Source organism: Bactrocera neohumeralis, chromosome 2 (assembly GCF_024586455.1).
Source record: "Bactrocera neohumeralis isolate Rockhampton chromosome 2, APGP_CSIRO_Bneo_wtdbg2-racon-allhic-juicebox.fasta_v2, whole genome shotgun sequence".
In the NCBI taxonomy this organism is placed as follows: domain Eukaryota; kingdom Metazoa; phylum Arthropoda; class Insecta; order Diptera; family Tephritidae; genus Bactrocera; species Bactrocera neohumeralis.
Genome location: NC_065919.1, coordinates 33,218,318 through 33,225,598, shown reverse-complemented (window position 1 = coordinate 33,225,598; position 7,281 = coordinate 33,218,318).

The window sequence follows — 7,281 nt, the reverse complement described above, 5'->3', positions numbered from 1 at the left end:
AAAGCGCGGTATCCAGGTGTATGGGAGTGCAGAACCAGCGACCTACAACCACTGACTAGTTTCGATTGGAAGGTTTGTAATTTCGCCGATATCACACTTTATTGAACACAGAGGAGAAAACATCAGCTGTTTGGAGACTTTTTTGGCGCCACAAAAAATTACCTATATTACCTTAGCCTAAAAGTATACTAAAAATTTAGATTAATAATTATTCACAATGCAACTGAGTTATAGGGTTGTCAAGTATTGTTTATTTTATATTTATACCTTTAATTGTTATATGAATATAATTATAAGCAAACTTTAAAATCAATTATGCCAATTATCAAGACACCACCTCCAGGAGGGGGCAAACTAAGTAAAACTGCCAAAAAAGACGTCACAATCGAAGAACTAACAAAAAAGCTAGAGGAAATGGAAGAAATGTGTAAAACACTTTCATTGGAAGTAAATACTCTAAAAGCCGAAAATATAAAGCTTAAGTCCACTGATGTAAAGAAAATTCAGAATTTGGAAAATAAGGTTGAATTCTCAACGGATGAGGAAGAACTAGCCAGAGAAACGGAATGGATTCTAAAAAAAAGACCAGCTAAAAAACGAAAAGCGGAGTGTTCCCCTGATCTTCAGGAAAAAGCAGATAACGCCATAGCAAAACCGCTTAACCCAAAAAATAGTTCGCGGCCTCCACCAATTATGGTGTCTAGAGATGCCACAGGCAGCAATTATCAACAACTATATGCTATTGCAAAATCAGAAGCAAAAAACAATTTTACCATTAAGCTTTTAAATAACGGAATATATAAAGTAAATACTTTCTCCGTAGAGGACTATAGATGCATATCGAAAGCACTTTCGTGTAGAAATATATCTTGGTATAGCTTTGAGAATAAGCAAACGCGGCCAATTAGAGTTATTGTAAAAAATTTACACAACTCTTTTGATCCGAAATCGATAATTAACGACTTAAAAGAGCAAGGATTAAATGCACTGAGTGCTGTCAATCGTCTTCAATGGAAAACTAAAACTACCCTCGATATGTTTTTGGTAACATTCGATCCCATGGAGAACATAAAAAAGATTTATGAAACCAAAACTATATTGAACTCTATTGTTTCTATTGAACCGGTAAAACTACCTAAGATGATACCACAATGCAAACATTGCCAGTCGTTTGGCCACACACAAAACTATTGTGGTAAACAACCAAGATGCGTTAAGTGCGCCGGTAAGCATAAAACATCTGAATGTTCGAAACCAGAGAAACAGCAGCCTAAATGCTGTAACTGTGGCGAAGCACATCCAGCCAACTATCGAGGGTGCCTTGTTGCTAAGGAATTACAGAAAATACGAGCTAACACAATTGGCCACCAAAAAGGGGATGGTCTAACCCAAAAAGTTGAAGGTTCTGTAGACTTTAGAACAAAAAACAATGAACATCAACAACAAGAAGATCCTAAAGTTACAGCTGAAACAACCAAAAAATTCACTTTTGCTCATGTTCTAAAAGCAAATAATAATCATAATGTATCATCCAACAGCATTTTATCACAGATCTTACAGAAACTCAATAAACAAGACGAATTCAACACTTCCTTACAAAATCGCTTATGCAAGCTTGAAAAATATCTTTTTAATACCAAAGATGACTAAATCATTAAAAATTCTTCTATGGAACTCAAATGGGTTAATCAAACATAAAAATGAAATCGAAATTGTACTAAACTCGGAAAATGTTGACGTATGTATGATATCGGAGACACATTTTACGTCACAAACCTATTTTAAAATTAAAAATTATGAAACTTACCATACAATTCATCCTAGCAATTGCGCCCGTGGCGGAAGCGCAATACTAATCAAAAATACGATCAAACATTTTGAGGAAGAAAAACTTTCAACTGATAAGTTTCAAGCTACAACAGTGACTATTTACGGAGTTAAGAGTCCACTCTCACTTACCTCTGTGTACAGTCCCCCAAGGCATCTAATCCAATTTGAAGAGTACCAACACTTAATAAACAGACACAGGTATAGATTCATAATGGGTGGAGATTTCAACGCAAAGAACACGCACTGGGGTTCAAGGCTTACGACTACAAAGTGGAGAGAACTCTATAAAGCACTGCAGTCAACCGGAAGTTACGCTTTCTCGACGAACTTACCATCATATTGGTCAACAGATAATCAAAAGATTCCAGACCTGATAGATTTTTTCATTGTCGGCAAAATATCCCGGAACTATTTGTCGGTCAATCAGGGTTATGACCTTAATTCGGATCATTCTCCAATCTATTTAAGCTATAGCGAAACCATCATCTTTAAAGAAAAAGCAGCGGCCTTGTATAATAAACGAACAGATTGGGAATACTTTAGAACGATCATGGAATGTTACGAAAGTAAATATGACTCTATGTTAAATACTGGCCAGTTAGAATCTGAAATTTTACACTTTACAACAAGTATACAACACGCAGCTTGGAAAAGTACACCGGAATTAAAGAAAATTGCTGTAAACTCTCAATATCCTAATGATATAAGAGAAATAATTAAATTAAAGAGAAAGCTACGACGTAAGTGGCATGAAACTCGTTGTCCAGTTGATAAATCTATTTTAAATAAAGTCTCTAAAGATCTTAATCGGAAAATTAAAAAGTTTAAAAATGATAGTTTCGCAAAATATCTTCGGTCCCTAAGCAATGGAAAAAATTCTGACTACTCTCTTTGGAAAAGCTGTAAAAGACTACAAACACCAGAAACTCAAGTATGTCCCCTTAAAATAAGTGCTGATAGCTGGGCCAGAGACGATTTAAAAAAAGCAGAAGTATTTTCGGATTATTTAGCCAAAATATTCTCCCCATATGAAACACACGTAGATTATCCTACTGCTTCCAGTCAAGAAAGCGAAGAAATCTCAAGTTGCACAAGCAGTGAGCTAAGTGAGGAAATCAAAAATCTAAAAAACAACAAATCCCCCGGTTATGACCTGATTACTGCCGAGGTCCTAAAACAGCTTCCTCAAATAAGCATAGTAAAAATTACCAACATTATTAACGCGGCTTTTCATCTTAAATACGTGCCAACTTATTGGAAAATTGCTGAAATTATAATGATTCCAAAGCCAGGGAAACCAGGATGTGATGTATCTTCTTACAGACCCATATCACTTCTACCGATAATATCGAAGCCTTTTGAGAACATTCACATAAAACGTATCAATAAAATCATTGAACGAAAAACCATAATTCCAGCGCATCAGTTTGGGTTTCGAGCCAACCATTCTAAGATTGATCAAATCCACAGGATTACGCACATTATTGAAAAAGCCTTTGAGGAAAAAAAGTTCTGTTCTGCAGTGTTTTTGGATGTTGCAAAAGCGTTCGATAAAGTTTGTCACAAAGGACTGCTTTCGAAACTGAAACTGATTTTACCGAAACAGCATTATGACATCATAAAATCGTACTTATCAGATGGCTACTTTCGCGTTAAACAAGGAGACAAATATTCTATTCTTAGGGAAATAAAAGCAGGAGTTCCAGAAGGTAGTGTGTTGGGCCCTCTTCTTTATATACTATTCACGCACGACCTGCCAAAAGACTGCAATTATACAACAGCCACATTTGCAGATGATACCGCGTTGCTTGCTGTTGGTAGAAGTGAACACGAGTCCACTACTAATCTTCAAAAAGTTGTAAATAAAGTCGTACAATGGGCAAATAAATGGCAGATAAAACTGAATGAAGCTAAGTCTGTACACATTGTTTTCACATACAACAAGATACAGCTCTTACCAATTTTCATAGACGGTGTACGAATACCGCACTTTAATTCCGCCAAATACTTAGGAATGACGCTTGACACTAAGCTACGGTGGAAAGTTCACGTAAAAAACAAACGTAAGGAGCTGGACATGCGACTCAAAAATTACAATTGGTTAATCGGTAAGAAATCAGTGTTATCCATCGAAAATAAGTTACTTATCTATAAGCAAATACTCCGACCGATATGGAGCTATGGTGCACAACTCTGGGGATGTACTAACGCAAACAATAAGAAAGTCATCCAACAATTTCAAAACAAAGTACTAAGACTAATTGTCAAAGCGCCTTGGTATTGTAGATGTGCTGATATAGAGCGTGATCTAGGTGTAAACTCGGTTAACGCAGAAATACTAAAAATTGCAACAGCACATAGTACAAGATTGCTACAGCATTGTAACGAAGAAGTAGTTATGTTAACTTCTAGTGATGGACCACCAAGACGACTCAAACGCCTCAAACCCAGCGATCTTTCAAATTAGCCAGTACTCTCATAGTAGTTTTGTGATTTTGTAATTATATTTTTAAGTCCTATTCAAGTTGCTTGTTAGTCCTTTCTTTTATTTGAACTAGTTGCAATGTATAAACAAAAAAAAAAAAAACACAGCTTTCAAAAACTCAGGTACACGTAATTCTTGAAGTTGAACTTTTCCGCCATGACAACATCTCGTAAAGCCATTTCTTACCTAGTAACAATTTCAACCAAATATTAAGACAATAAGTATGTATATACATATATTACGAATATAAAACAATGAAAAGTACAGGTACCTTTTCACTTCCGAAATGTTTTGCTTTACAGTGTAAACATATATTAGTCAAACCCCCAAGCGAACTATTCTCCGGAAGAACTACGGAGTTTAGGGCAGCTTTGAAATAACTTGCCATAGATCCTGCATGACTACGGCTCTAATAAAACAGGTCAATTCATATACATATGTACATACATTAACAATTAAAAATTCCTTTTTATCTATAACATTCACCTCTTCTCTTCGACCTGTTAAACTCCTTTTTCGTCTAATTCGCCTTTGGTTTAATAATTAATCTGAATCTGAACTGAAATTCGATGTGATATGTATTCGCTGGTAATAGCCGCCTTGACTTTTGGAAGAAAACTGAACTGACTCAACAGCATTTACATAAGTTACGCAATCACTTTCGTGAGAGCGAAAAAAAATACAATTTTAGTTTTTAGGCGGACAGCGATTCCGCGTTTATTGAGTTTAAATTAACAACTGCCCAACTCATCTAGTTTACAAGTACTTATATTTATATTAAAGCTAGGGCTATGCACTTAATTATTTGCATCACCAGTTTATTGTACTGAGCAGACTGCTGCAATAGCAATATTGTTTCAGATTGCGCTTTGCGCAAGCTATTCTTTGGAAAGTTAATATTTCTGCAATAATGCAATATTATTGATTTCCGTTGCATAAAAATTGGCACAACCAATATTGCAATTAATTCCGGGAATTTGAATGTTAACTATTCTTAAGACACGTGCCGGAAGTTGGCTGTGGGGTTACTAACATCTTTGGTGTTAACTCATATATACTATGTATGTATGCATTTTCAAAGTGTTTAATTTAGTGTTTTGTATAATTTATTAAATACCCAAGTTAATATTTTTCAGCAGTGGCATCATTGGCAAATGTTATGAAAAATGCGAGTTTTGACAGCTCTCTCTCGAACCAAAGAGTCTCGTATCAAGTTATCTATGCTTATTGTCATTTTGCTACCGAACAGACAACATTGTTGTTGTTAGATTTCGCACTTTCGCCTTCACGTATGTGGGTATGAGTGTAACGAAAGCAAATGACAGAAACATTTGTAATTATTCATTCTCTTACATATATGCTCTTTTCTGTAGAAGCGCTGCTTATATTAGCTTAATGTAAAAATTGAAGAACTTTAAACGCAATATACATATGTATATCAAAAGTGGTTCAATGAATTTAAAATCTGTAAAATTTGTGCAAAGTTTCAGATCGCACACTTTAATTTGATGTATTATTTGTCTCTGTACGTTTTGTAAATCTCTGGAAATAAGCGCCTTGTCTTAGAATAATAGATATATAGATAATATTGTATTTAGTTTTTCTTTCAGGAACCTAACAATAAAAGATAAGATTACAGAAAAGAATTTCTAGATGAAAGCAGTTAACTTTTTGGATAAATCCGAAAGCAATCCAAAAGAGGATGAAGCGAGCATTTATGGAGAAGCATGGGCTGTAACATATCGGAAATTAAATAAGGAGCAGCAAGTGTTGCTAAAAAATTGATTGATGAAACTTTATTTCATGGCCAAATGGGAAACCTCAGCATAACATCTGTTATAAATATTGAAAATCATCGGCCACATTTTTCGCATCGGAACAACTGATCATCGTCTATGTACTTCGCAATATTCATCACATTCAGCTGTACCAGTACAAATAATTTCGAATGAAGTTATTTCTGCTTCATCAAGTCGGTAATTCCAACATCTATTCGATAGCCCAGAGTTCCAAGATTTTAACGAATAATATACTTTCACAACTATAGTATTAAATTCAAAACATAGTACAACAAGGCTTCTGTAAATACAAATGTGTACCTGAACTAACACCACATTTTGACCTCAGTTTTGAATTTTTGCTTGTTTATTTCATATTAATGTATTTTATCTTTTATGTTATGTTATATTTTTTACAAAGTGTCCTTAGAGAATTGACTCCAAGTTTATGTATGTGTATATGTATTACTTACTTGAATAAATGACTTTAATTGAGCAACTATAGATTCACAGGCTGAAATGTTTGTTAAAAATTTCAAATCTTCGTAGGTTTGTCCAGAAGCAAGGAACAATGTTGCAGATAACCTCTCATTTGGCGTAATTGCATCGCGCATTATAGCATTTTTCTTCTGTATTTCAGGGGTTATTCTGCTCAGAAGCATTCCATAAGTAGTTGCATCCATGCGAAAAAAGGCCACAATTCCGATTTCTTTACCGCGATTTGAAGGTACCGTTGGAAAGAGGAAGTCCCCCTGATTAAAAAATACATATATAGAGTTATAGGTACCGCAAACGCTTAGATTACGACACATTCGACCTTAAAGTTCAAAAATTCCCAAAATTCGAACATTTCAACAAGCTATTTTACCACATTAAACACACTTTACTCACAATTTTCACTTCAAATTAATTAAATTAAACTATAAGCTTTTAAATAAATCCACATTTTACTCTTTTAACAGTTTTTTTACCGAAGAAATCTTTATTTTAAAAATTACATTTTACGCTCGTAGTGAACATCATGTGTGTGCTAAAAATTACAACGAAATGGAGCGCTGCCATGTGATAATAAGGAAATTTGCTGAAATTCCTTTTTTCCCACAAATTCCTCTATCCATTCATATGGAAATGTTCTTTATTTAATTTAATAAACAAATAAGTAATATTATACATATATCATAGTAATAT